Genomic DNA, 13,729 nt, shown 5'->3' with positions numbered 1-13,729 from the left:
CCCGGGGGTGGTTCCAGCAGTCCGGCCCGTCACTCTGTCCCAGATGAGAGGCTGGCTGGCAGCCACCGGTGGCTCCATCTGTGGTGGAGCCCACGCTCAGCCTTTGAACATGTCCTCGCCCGCAGACCCTGTCAGCATGGGGGGCGGCTCGACATCCCCGCGGCTGCAGCCTTGCGGTCACACCCAGGAAGCGTTCCTGCGGCCTGCTGGGGACTCCTAACCCACAGCAGTGCCGCCCTGTCCCCGAGTCCCGCGTTTCTAAAGTGAAACCCTTTGCACATTGTCTGTCTCTCGGGGGCCTCGCTGCGGGGCAGGGGCAATGGGTGGAAATGAATAGAAACGCACCGTTGACTTCTCCGTGGTTGACTTCTTCCATCCGAAGCTCTTCTTCCTGTCCTGCCGGCCATCTTCACACTGCTGACCAGAATGAGGTGCTCAATAAACTTACTGTTCAAACCCAAGATGTCTTTTTGCTTTTTAATTATTTGCTTAAACTAAAATTTTCCTATTGAGGTTCTCTGACTTAAATTGTCCAGGAACTTCAGGGTTTACTTGGTGTAAAGCGGGATCGGCCTGTTTCCAGGGCTCAATATAGAGGAGGGGCTCCGGTCAGACCCTCGTCTGCCCCGCTGGGGGCTGCTGCGGGAGACCAGCCCTGCACAAGTTTTAGCTGCACTTGTCTGCTATGGCCGCGATGCCCCTGGAGGCCCAGACTCCTCACTGTTCGCAGCGGTCCATCTGTATTTTGTTCCTGTGGTTATGGCTCTAGCTGAATGAGCTTTTGCTACACATGCTCAGACGCCCTGGGACACAAGCTGACCACCACTGAGAGATTTAGTCGGGTTCCAACAACTGTCACGTACCCCAAAGACCAGAGTCAACATTCTCCCTCTTTCCTGATGCCCCCATGAGCCAGATGGCTACACAGCCTTCTAAAGCCACTCAAAATTCCACCTGTCTTTCATACTCTTTTTCTATAAAAATAATGTTTTGTGGCAGACAAAACGTAATTGTGCATAAAACCGTTTTTCCTTTCCTCCCTGGCACACAGAAAGACTGCATTTTCCAGCCTCCTGGCATCTGGGTGGGACCTGTGGTGGGGTCTGCACAGAAAATATGGCCTCGCATGCCAGACCTTCCCCAGGCCTCACCATAAAACCTCCATCCATGTGTTCCTTTTCCTCTTCGTGTGGCTGCAAGTGAAGGATCCCAAAGTGTTCCCACAGGTAGGTCCTGTTTATGGAAGAAGTCTTGCAAGATGGCAGAGTTGTAAGTTGGGATTAGCCTGAGCCTGGAGCCACCGCTTAGAGGAGAGCCACCTGCATCAGACCCTGTGAGCCTGAGAAATACATTGTTATTCTGTGAGTTCTTGAGATTTGAGGATCTGTCTGTTATTGCAAAAGAGGCTGTTCTTGCTTAGCTCATAGACTCAAGGCAGTCTGCCCTCCCTGCACCATGTTGCTCAAGTTATCTTCACATAACCAAGAGGGGACTTTTACATGTGTCTGCCCTGAGCAAAATGGTTTGCTTCAGATGGACCCGCCGCCTGACCCTGTGGCATTACAGAGGGTGATGTGTTGGAACTGCCCGTGTCAGTCAGTGACATTGTGCTGTGGTCATGAATGACCTACGATTCCGAGTGGCTTGTCTCAACACAAATTTGCTTCTTGCCCAAGTCGCATGTCTGCCACTGGTCAGCTGAGCTCTCTGCTCCCCGCCCCCTCGTGGTGGGGCCCAGGTGATGGTGTGGTTTCTGTCTGGGGTGTCGCCAGGCTCCTGGGAGAGAAATGGAGCTCAGTGAACCACATGCTGGCTTTGAAAGCTTCTTGGAATTGACAAACATTACTTCTGCTTGCATTTGATGGACCAAAGCACGGCTGATTCCGATATCACAGAAGGTCGTATGTCATCCTGTAGGGAGGGACACCACAGAAAGGGGAACTGGACTCTTTGGAGAAATATGATGTCATCTATCAAAATCCTCAAAGGACACCTTCTTAATTCCTGTCTGGACAGGCATCCTGTTATTTAAAAAATGTACAACATAGGATATCTGGGGAACCTTGCTTAATTTAAATTTTTTGAAAATATATCCCTCCCCTCATTGCTCACAGCAATTTCCCTGACTAGACCTAGAAGCTGGGGACAGAACTTCGCACTTCTCCCGCCCCTCGCTGTCATCACAGCTCGTGCCCAGCTGATAGTTCGCGTTCACCGTGGTGGCCGCTGCAGTCGCTAGTGGGTCTGTGGCTGCTGCCAAACAAAATAGGCCCAAGTTTATCGAGTTTCAAGCAAATTCTGAAGGTCTGCGATGCACCACGTGCAGCAGTGGCTTCTAAAATGGCGAATTTCACCCAGCTCACAGAAATGAGCCTTGGGGTGGCTCGCAAGTTTGACTTTCCCCTCGGCCAACTCAGCCTGTCACGCCACTTGAGCTTAGCCGTGGAGTAAGGTGGATAAGTTTGCTTGTTATTTATTAGTAGGAAACCTGAAAGTGCGATGATTTCTGAAATGAATAACAGAAAGTTTAGGTGGATTCTAGCGGAAGACCCTTTTCTTCCCCGCTCCTTGCTCCTCTGAGGCCCATGTGGAAAAGAAGTCCTACCAACCCGTGCACCCTCCGGGGAAACACCTGAGAGGGGGTTTCTGGGTTCCTTTCCAACTCTCCCAGGCTCCTCTCCAAGGGAGGAGGAGGAATTAACCGTATGGGAAACGGTCTGACGTGCTCTAGGCCAGGCCTGTGTCCTGGACTTCAGGCATTGCCTGAAAAGCTGGGCCCAGACCTTGGGCTTTCTCTCCTGCACTGAGCATGACGTGGGTGGGTAGGGGCACTGTGCTCCCTCTCCGTCCCCCCTCCCTCTCAGGCTTCCTTCTGCATAGGAGTTGCAGCTGTACCAGGGCAGGAGCTTGCTTCCTGCCAGCAGGCCCAGAGCCCCCCTCGCTGTCCTAGACTTTCCTGGCCTCTCTGTCGTACTGCTCTTAGGCCCATGGAGCAGCTGCATATGAATTCATGTCACCGTCTTAACAGACATGACTCTCCCAAGCTCCGGACTTTGGAAAGTCTCAAATTCACGCTGAGTGTCTCAGCAGGGGGCTCTGTGCTAAGGGAGGCATTGGGCCTTCATTGATAAATATTTGCGCCCCCGCCCATTGGCTCAACAGTTACAACCCAGAGACGAGTTGAGGACAGTGATTAGCCCATCCTGGTCTCCAGCATGATGGATATTCCTATAGTCTTAGGGTAAAAAGACAACCCTTTGAGCCTGGCACTAAATTCAGAATCCACAGAGAAAAAGATGGCTGGGTTTGACTACCATAACAGTAGATGATCAATACCATTAATATTCAAGCCATCCTAAAAGCAATACAAAAAAGATGCAGTACAGTGAAAAAAAGTGTGGTTTGGATGGGAAGGACAAGGTTAAGTTTATGGACAATAGAGAGACTGAGGAATAGTAGCAAGAGAAGTTGAGTAGTCAACAGAACAAGATGTCCATGGAGACGGGAGCGACGGAGGTCAACAGGAGGCCCTCCCCTTTCCAGGAGATTGGGGGCAGGGGGTGCAGTTGTAGAGTAGGGTAGCAGCCTGAGAAAGCCCAGGATAACCGCAGTTCCTCAGACAGGAACACACACTCAGTTTGTCTTTGGTGCTGAAACAAAATATGCCTTTCCCCAAAAAATACCCCTCTCCCTGAAGAAGTGCGTGTCTGATCTTGCTCATGGAAAAGCCCTCTCCAGATGTCCCCATCTTCGCTGCCATGGTCAGTGTGTCCCTTCGACTTTGGGCTCCTATGGAGGCATCATCATCCTGTGTCTTCAATCATCTGGTTTCCTTCAGGTCTCTGTCTCGGGGACAGAGACTTGTCTTATGAGTTCCTGTCTCCCCATCACCTTTCTCACAAAGGCAGGGACTGTAAGCACCATAGGATGATCAGTGAGTCACAGGCAGCATCACAGTCTGCCCACAATTGAGAATTCAGTGAGTTACGCCTAGTCCCGAAGCGTAGTCACACAGTTCAGCTTTGTACACTTTCAGTCGAGTCTTCCGCTGAGTATTCTTCAGATCTGGTTTCTCTTCACTCAGCTTTCATTATCCATGCGCACTCAGGTGATTGCGTCCCAGCTTCTTTACCCGGTTGTCCCAAAGTGTGTTGTCATTATAGTTCTATGTGCAAAGCATTTATTAGCGCAAGGCACATAATTAAAGCTCAATCAATGATAGCTGTTATTATTACCATTAAAATAGATTCAACCCCCAACCAAGGAGAGCTTCATTAACAAGGGGCAATTTTTGTATTTCTTAATTACCTAGGCACCATTCTAGTTCCTGGCCTTCTCCACATTTTTTTCCCCAACTCTTTTTCCTTAATAACTATTTAATCTTTTGCATGTTCCCTACCTTCTTATTTTTTCATAATCAAGTCACTTTATATTTATGTATTTAGTATACTTATTTGCTTAATGTATACTTTGACTTTTTTCCACCCCAGTATGTCTCTTGTCCTTCATCTTTCTTCCTTGTAAGCTGCCGAAGTCCAAAGTAACAGCCTTTTATTCATTTCTCCTCCAACCATTAATCGCTACCTAGTAGTCCGAGAGCCAATTTTTTCGTATAATCGACAAATATGTCTTTGTTGGACACTTATTATGCACCAACTGCTGTTCCGGGCACTGAGGATAACGTGGTAAATAAAAATATCACTGTCTTTATGGAGCTTGTAGTCTAGCGGAGGACTCAGGCAATCAATAAGTAAAGATTAGGTAACTAATAAACTCGCAAACACTGGTTTCTTAAATGGGTCACCAGACAGTGGAAAACTAACTTATAAGGAGTGCACGGCTTGGGCTGGATGCCGGAGCAGAAATGATTCCAGGAGCAAAGGCCACAGGCAGGCTGCCCCGGAAACGACAGGCCGAAGAGGTGAAGGCAGTGCGATCAGGCCATGTCGTCGTGCAAGTCCGTTGGGATTCACAATGGGAAGACCCAGAACGTGCTCAGCCAGGCAACGTGTGGACGACACGAGTAGCTTTTGGAGTTGCCACCGTTCGGGTTGATTCTGTCACCTCCATCTGAGAGCAGCTCCACTCGCGTCTTTGCTGACAACCGTCTAGGGACCTGAGTCTGTGCTTTCTCCAGGGGGTGCTGGCAGCTGCCACACGTGCCTTGTGATGCGGGTGTTCTGTTTTGTTTATTAAACAGGCAGGGAGCGGTCACTGCAGAGATGAACGTGGCCCTCTCCGTCGTGGATGCCACGAGCCCACTCTATCTCAGGGGAACATAATTGGTTCAATTTATGGAGATGTTGAGTGCTTGGTATCTAAGAAATCGCTAGTGAGAAAGGGGCAATCAGCTTAATGCACAGACCTAGACTTCAAGAGAAGGGTCTGAGCTAGAGACTCAGTATTCGGCACCGCCCCGCCCGATGGGAATGGCTGAGACTGCCCAAGATTGGTGTGCTGCATTTTTTAACATTCAGAGCAGAGTGCCATGTGGGAAGGAAGTGAGACCTAAAGGACGAACGTGGAGAAAGTTGAGAGGGTCATTGGAATGGTGAATCTGGTTAAAATAAAAAGCAGGTAGCGGGAGGGAAGCAGAGTGAGAACAACAGAAGAGGAGAAGGTGTTTAGAGACCGGGACAACTGATTTCTGAGGGTCCCATGGAATGAATGGGACAAGGAGTTGAAGATAGGAGTGGGAGCTGTCTGGGGCATCATGTGGTGAGCAGAGAGTTGAATGGACACCAGTGATAAGATCAGAGCCTGGTGAAGTGCCAGGAGTCACTGCCAAAATTATTAAACCTAGGAGTCAAGACGAGAGCGTTAGCAGGTCACACGCTTTCCAGATAGAAGAGAACGCTCACACATGGAGTGGGCGAAAAGTGAGGTCCAGTTATTAGGGCGAAAGGAAAAGGGGTCTGGTTATAAGGTATGCAGCACGTGGTCAGTGCGGAGTTAACAGCATGCGTCCTTTTTTTTTGCGGAAGCAATGCAACTAGAAAATAAACCCAAACCTTGCTGCCTTGGAGAATTAACTCTTGACAGCTTCTCAGCAGCAAGATGACCTGGAACAATCTCTTACGGTCTGTGATACTCTGTCTTCTCATCTGTAAACATTAAGCTGTTGGGTCTGGTGATCTCTGAAGTTTCTGGAAGCTCTGTGATCCTGGAGCGTTCATTCTTCTCTCATTCGAATCTCCACTATCCTCCTCAGTCCCCAGCGTCTCCGTTCTAGCATTTAGGTTTAAAATAACTGCAGATATTTGGAGAGGAATAACTCATTTCCTGCCAGAATTCAGTGAATGACCTTAATTTTCTAGAATGGAACATGCCAGGGATGTTTGTTTTGTTTTGTTTCCAGGCCATCCATATGGGTTCCACTGAAATATCGTGTGTCAAGTGGGTGTCGTGCCTCGTCACACTGGCAGAGTTAAGAGTGTGATGGCAGCTTCGGGGAGTGGATGAGGGGGAAAGAAGGCCAAGAGTGAAGGTGGCGAAACAAGATGGCAGTGGTGGAGAGAGCCAGGGGAGACAGGAGGGCCTGGGGGCGCCGAGAAGGGATAGAGAGGTTGTTCTTCTTGTCAAGGGCAGCAGAGGAAGAATCCAGCTGGGGACTCTCTGGGGTCCCCTGGTGTCAGTGTTGAGCTGATGGAGAAGGAGAGGCTTCGGTGGCAAGACTCCCAGTTGGAAGAACGCACGAGGGGCGGACATGGGAATGGAACGGCAGCAGCTACATTGCAGGGAGCGCGCGCTTCTGCGCCAGGGGACCGCATGGGCTTCCTGTCTGTCGGAGAACAGTAGTGGCATTCTGCCGCCCATGCGTAGTGAACAGGAAGCTCAGGCACGCTTGCATGTTAGGCGCAGGCGCCTTACTAAGTTAATGTAACATTTAAAATCCCGAGTCCTATCCTTAGTCGTGAGCCTGGATCGCAGCTAGCCAGGCTTGTGACCACACCCTGGTCCAGGAAAAACGTCATCTGGTGTGCGACTCCTTCAGAATGGTGAGTTTCATAACTATTCCCGTTTCTCTAACGGAGTGGCGTGCCTGGCAGCCGTGTTCTGTGAACATTTCTTGGTGGGAGCAGGCCTAGTTAAGTGAGGAATTTCAAAACAGTCTCTGAGAGCAGGGGAGGTCGATGAGAGCTCTGTCCTGTATGCTTTGTTTTCCATTTGAAATATGGGAATCAACTTGAGCTACACAAACTGTTTTTTTCTTGTTTATCAGAGAGCTGACATGTGTTAAGCTGTTTTTTGTTTTGTTTTAAATTAACTGGCTCAATATAGAAATAATATCCTCTTGGAAGGGGGAGAAGAGCCATAAGCAAACTCATAACATGGCTTTCGCCGTCTTGGTGGCCATCTTGTAAGCGATATTTCCCTACATGATGCACTCAGCCCCACCCCCATTCAGTACTTTATAGAAACTCATGGGATGTAAGGAAATTATGGATTTTTCCACTCTTCTACCCTTCACCCTGTTCCCTTCCTTCTGACAAGCTGAATGTGTGTGTGAGCATACTCAGAGGGAGTTGAGATTCATTCCTATTTGCCATCTCTAAATCACACTTTATTTCCAAGAAGCAACTTCAAACCCCAGCTTATTCCTGTAGCAGCACACGGCTTCACTGCCGCCTTTGTGTGCACCGTGAAAGCAGACATCACTCAGTGGTCCCTTCTGACTCCAAAGTTCTTTGATCCTGTGATTCTTTTGTGATTTTTAATGGGACATTATTTTGGAAGGAAAGTGACTAAGACGTGTCATCTGCAGGGGTGGAGAAATCAGAGGGGAGCTGTGACGTTGGCATAACAGCCTTAGAAGGCGCAGTGAGACAGGAAAGAGGATATGGAGTGTAGCTCCAGTTGGGTCTCTAAGAATCTGGTATTTCCTCCAATTTTATTATTTGCCATCAGTTCAGCACCACATAGAGGAAATCGTTAATATTCAGTGATGCATTTGATCATTAAAAATAGCCAGAAGTAGACTTTTTCTCTCATATGGTAGTGATTAATGGGAAAACTTAGGGACAATTATACAAGAAATGATTCTCAGTCAAAAAGGTGTTGGAGAGCTTAATTTAACCTCCACGTATACCCAGCAGAGAGTGGGAAGAATTACTTAATTTCAGATAAGTTCAGTACAGATCCATAAGTATATGCTCTAAATCATGTCGTATAAATACTTTTCTATTTAAAAACTGATACCAGTAATTGAACTAATTGCTTCATGATTGGTGCACTGGGTTAGAAATCAAAAGATCTGAAATTTAAATAAATAAGACAGGTAGGTACAGCGAAGTATCTAGAACTATCAGAAAGAATTTTTTTTTTTTTAAGAAAATGGCTTATTTAGTTCAGCTGCTTAGAAATCATTACCATTTTCAGACTTAAAAAGACATCTGGTGATGGCCACAGGGGAGTGGGGTGGGGGGCTGGGAGAAAGTGGTGGAAGGTGAAAGGAGCACAGAGTGGCAGGTGGGAGGTGGTCCCCGGGGGGCTTAGCTGAGGGAGTGTGGGCGGCAGTGCCGTAGTGGCCGCGCGGAGGGCCAGAGGGAAGCGACAGGAGCAGGGGGACCATTTCATAGACTCTAAATGTCTAACCAATGTACTTGAAACTAATAATTTAAAGAATCCCTTCAGTCTTTTGCTTCCTCTTTTACTTTTTCTTAATTTTCTAGCTTTTCTTGTGCCTGTATTTAAAATGATTCAGAGGCAGCTTGGGCGATAGTCTGCTCACATCTTTTTGGGTCATGCCCCCATGGCAATAGATTCAGTTTAGATCTCTTAAATCCCAGAGGAAGTCCTGGGTTTGCCTCTTGAAGACTGGAGCCCTTAGGTGAATCATTGAACTCTTCTGAGCCTCATCTTATCATCTATAAAATCAAGGCAATCATACTTATTCCATGAAGTTCTTATGAGGATTATAGAAGGTGTTCATGAAAAATACCTTACCCACTATATTGCTACCCTGTTCTTAATTAATCAGATTTAGAAACTGAAACGTGTGATCACTTATCTAGGCTCCTCTACAGTAAGGCTCACACTCACATATTTTCCTGAAATGCCTTGGGTTACATCACATGGCCTAGTGCTTTTACTGGTAAATCCTACCTGTGGGTGTAAAGCACTTGGTAGCACCCTGATCACTATCTTTGTTGCTATTTTCTGGTTAATTCTGGGAGGGAAAAGTTTTCTGTCCTTGTGGCAGCATTTTTCCTTTTCTTTTGATGTTCTTTCTCAGATACCTGTCAGATACCTTTCCCCTTAAAGGCCGACATGTCAATGTAGCGATGAGATATTGCAGCAAGATTAAAGCTCCAAAGGGAGGGGGAGGGGTCAATAAATGTCAGTCTTCAAATGGAAACCTGTGTAGGTTCAAGAAAACCAAGATTCTCAGCCAGTCACATTGTTATAAACAGTAGACTCTTTGATAGCGGTAGGGGCTTCAGATAAGGATCTGTAGATAATGTAGAATAAAACCTAACTACTGGAAAACCTAGCAAGGCAATGTTTCTCAGGAGTATAAATTATCTGCAGAGGAACTAGTAACACTACATTGATACACCACATCACTCCCTAGGATCTCAGATGTCAGGACAAAGGTGGAGGTCAGAAACCCGGATGCATCTTGCGTTACTCGGGCATGAGCTCTAACATCAGCTAAGGCACAGGTCCAGTTGGTTTCTTTACGTCAGACTTCTTAAAGATGGTTTTGCTAAGTTCATTGGTAGTTTTATTCTGCTGTGAGTTTATTTTCAAATGACGTTGCATTAGGATTGGCTTTAAGTCATCCTTAATTAGTCTTTGATCTTGACCTAGATTGCTCTCAACATTTGAAGACTGAGTCTGAGAACGGTCAGATTTCTGTTCATGGGCCGGAAAACAGCTTTGACCATTTCCATCACCATGTAAGATGTTTAGGCTTGAGGGGAGAAGGGAGCTTGTTCCAGTTTCAGCAAAGTTTTCTTTACACCTCTTATGCTAGAATTTCTTCTCTGACATACATGAGCACCGTGTGGATTCCTGACCTTGGCCTTGTTCCTCATCTCTGAGATCAACTTTCAGAGGAAGCAAGTGCTACCTAGAAGTAAGTGTGTGTGTGTGTGTGTGTGTCTCTCTCTCTCTCTCTCTCTCTCTCCCCCCCTCCCTCCCTCCCTCCCTCCCTCCAGGGAAAGGGGTCTGATCCTGAGATGCAGTCCTGCTCTCTTATCAGAAAGTCATCAGGAGAGATCAGCGTCATTTGCCCGCATGTTAGTGGACCCATCCTTTCTACTGGCTTTTCTCCTTATCTTATTTTCCTCACTTTCTCAGGGATCACTTCCCAGACAAACTCCCTGCATCAAAATGCTTCTGCTTTTGTATAACCCAAAGTAAGATGGAACCATTAAAAAAATAACTCCTCGGGGGATGAAAACCTAACATGAAAATGTGTTGCTACTACTTGAAAATGAACAAAAGAATCCACGTTTTTGTACGAAGATAAACGGTAAATAAGGCAAAAACCAATTAAATAAACTGTAGGTAGTTGTCAACTCTCTCTTTCTCTCCCCACTCCCACCTTTTTTCTCTGTCTGTCTCTCTGTCTCTCTTTTCTGTTTCTCTCTCATACACGTCCCACGCTCAGATTGGTCTAAGCAAGTGGACATAATTTGAGCAAAAGCAAGGAACTTGACGAAACACAGCCAAAAAATAGAAATTATAAATAAGACAGAGATGAGAAATTAAAAATTGTGAACCATAGTCAAGACTAAGAGTAAGTTAGATAAATAAGATGCATTGGAATCTAGGGCGATTCCTATAAGCTGGATGAACTAATACAATTAGACTCTGGTTTGTGCAATGAGGTGTAACGTGTATGCTTTAGAAGCTATCGAAATGCATACTCAAGGCATTATCGTCATCAGATTGCATAAAACGATGGTTGTCAAGAAGTAGATGACTCTGGAGGAATAATATGCACCCTCTGGGTTTTTGATAACTTTCTGACAGTTATCAAGTCAGTTAATTTCTCTGGATGTGTGTGTTTCCTTGCCCAAGCCCATTGGATCAAAATGAACTCAGATTTTATAACGAACATGAAAACTTTGAAAAATATAAACTTTGTGCAAATGTAAGAGTTTATTATTTAAAAAGAGGCAGAAGATGAGAGTTAAAGTTTATGTCTTGTAAATTCATCTGGGCCTCAAGGATGTAATGTTCTTCAAGACAGTAGAACTTGGCCAAACCCAGAGTTCTCTGGGTGATATTTCCCTTTTGAAGGGCACACCACCTTGGTTATTTATTCAGTTATCATTCTTGTACAATTAAATATATGATTTGAAGAACATAATGTCCAATTTCCTTTCCTTACAGTAAGCCCTAGGCACAGACATTGTTCTTCCTCAAGATGGCTTAACTAATTAGTAGCTTGTACTCTGGAAATCTGGGAAAGTTCCGAGATATCCCAGGTGCTCCGAGGAAGGATGTTGTTACTGTTTTTTGGTGGAATCTATTTCTCAGAGAGTCTTCTAGGATATCCTTGATCGTGAATTCCTAGAGTATGCTCAAAATTATGAAATGTTGAATAGACTACGCAACAGAATTATAAAAGGGTTCCTTACCTCATGAAGCTTATGGTCTAGCTGGGGAAGTAGGGAGCAAAAGTGCATCCACAAAACAAGTGAAAACAAATGCAAGTCCATACTCATCAGACACCGACTGAGCACCTTCCGCAGGCATGCTCTAGGAGTTTTGGAGGAAAAGTAATCCAGCTTCGTCTTTGAATACTATGTTACAGCAATTTAGTCATTTTTGGGCACCAGAACTGTTAATATTATTGAGCAGTGTCCTTTATTTTTGCCAAATCATCTGGTAGAGTGAGAAGGCGAATGTCACGAGTAATTCCCCTTTTTCATTCTTCTTTTCCCTCCACACCCCATCAGGGAAAAACCCTTCCTATCTCTAGAACTTGCATGAAAAACCAGTGAAACAATCTGGTGGTGCTGCTAAGATCAGTGACCTGCTCCATGCAAAACTGGTACATTTCAAAACCACATATGTCAAGGCCATCTCTTCATATAGGTCAGAGTGTGGTTTCCTATACCGTGGCCACTCTGGGAACAGAAAACAGGACTGTTTTCTTATGAAAATTGGTGCTCACTGCAGAACTGACTGAGTAGAGATAGTGGGCCGAGAAAACACAAGAGGACCTGAAGTTCATTTTATTCATCTGGAAATCCTCTCAGTTGACCACTGCCCCTCCCAGGCCATCCCTCTTGTTCTGAGGGAGCTGGTCCTGATCTATCTAGCTTAGCGGGACTCGGGCCAGGAGAAGGGCGGCATGGCCTGGTGGGAGTGATTGAGAGGATGGCCAGATGTCTGTTTCCTCGTATCTCTTATGTGAACAGTCGAGGATCAATGCTAAGGGCCCTGTGAAAACTGAAGAAGAAGGCAAGGATAGTTGAGGAATTCTGGAGGGGAGGACCAAAACTGACAGAGCATATGTCCCTTCTCTTTCCGGCAACAGACAGCTGGCCAGGATTGGCTACATAATTTGTCAGGCTCAGAGCAAAATAAAAATGCAGGACCCGCCCCAAGTTCACGAGTCATTAAGAATTTCAAGACAGCAGCATCAGAGCCTTAAATCAGGCACGTGACTCTTTGCAACTGCACAAGCTGTGGACCTATCGAGCCAGCTCTGGGGTGGGGGAGAGAGAAGAGGAGGAACCATTGAAGCCCCTTCTGTTACCCCCAACTTGTCTCTTCTTTCCAACTCTGAGTCTGATTGAGCCACATAGGTTCAGTCACAGGGCTTCCTGAGAGCCTGGAGCCTGGGAATTTGAGGTGTCCTACATACTCCCGCCCCCACTTCTGAGGGGACGTGACGAGGAATTGGGTTAGAGCTGTCTCACTCAATCAAGTCAATCAGCTTCTTAGGAAGTTTTCAGAATTATAAAAGAGAAGGTCATCTACTGCAAAAAGTATTGTACAGTCACCTTAGTCACAGGAGAGTATGGGTATGTGGGGGTGTTTGCGGGGCGGCCTGTAATGATGCAAAATGTCCACTTCATAGTCTAAGTCGCAGTGAATTTCCTCTGCTTAACGAAGGTTGAGCCTCTTGAGAGGACTTACTCACTCCACAGAGAAGTGAAATTTGACGTCCCTCCTCCCTTTGTTAAATACTGCTCACACTAGCTCAAGGGCGTCAGGAGGAACATGGGACCGGCCAGTGCAGGAAGTGAAGATGCTTCTGTCTTCAGGAGCCTACCCCGCACAGGAAAGAGTTACTTGCAACTTTTCTCCATCACACACCCGGCGGGGAAATTTGATGGTGGACTTTCATTCTTTGGGAGACTGTCACATGGCTCTAACCACCTACATATTCTCGTTCTGTGGCCATGTTGGGAGGGTGGGGCCTAGGGAGGCAGCAGCAGAGACATTGGGAGAGGAGGTGGGGTACCTGGGGAGGAGGAGGGGGTCTGAGGGAAGTTGCTAGAGTTAGAGGAAGGAGCAAGGTGGTGACAGTGAGGAGTAGAGGAGAAGCTCGGGGACAAGAGCAGAAGGCAATGTGGGGCTGGGAAGAGAGAGCCCAGGGAGAAGAGAGCCTAGGTTCTCTGAAGTTAAGTCATTGGTTAGGAAGTCCCAGGGCAGGAGGGGGGATCCCTTCTCCCGTTTGCTGCTTTGTGTGTGATTTTCCAGCCTGCCGCTTCGATGTCCTTGTTGTCTGTTGGATGATATATTTTCAAGCTGCTTCCTT

General features: G+C 46.6%; 1 long non-coding RNA gene across 2 annotated transcripts in view; it reads left to right on the top strand.

Annotated features, from left to right (window-relative positions):
* Positions 1–13,729, top strand: part of LOC107512055 — a 264,559-nt gene that overhangs the window by 29,479 nt on the left and 221,351 nt on the right. The window contains exon 1 of one of the 2 annotated variants that reach the window (XR_004955167.1): positions 6,840–6,998. The exons of the other annotated variant lie outside the window; for it this stretch is intronic. This is a non-coding gene — a long non-coding RNA (uncharacterized LOC107512055). Of the gene's footprint in view, positions 1–6,839; positions 6,999–13,729 lie in introns of those variants that run through there. 2 annotated transcript variants of the gene reach the window in all.

This window comes from Rousettus aegyptiacus, unplaced genomic scaffold (genome assembly GCF_014176215.1).
Source record: "Rousettus aegyptiacus isolate mRouAeg1 unplaced genomic scaffold, mRouAeg1.p scaffold_m13_p_17, whole genome shotgun sequence".
NCBI lineage: Eukaryota > Metazoa > Chordata > Mammalia > Chiroptera > Pteropodidae > Rousettus > Rousettus aegyptiacus.
This window is presented reverse-complemented; position numbering and strand designations above follow the sequence as displayed.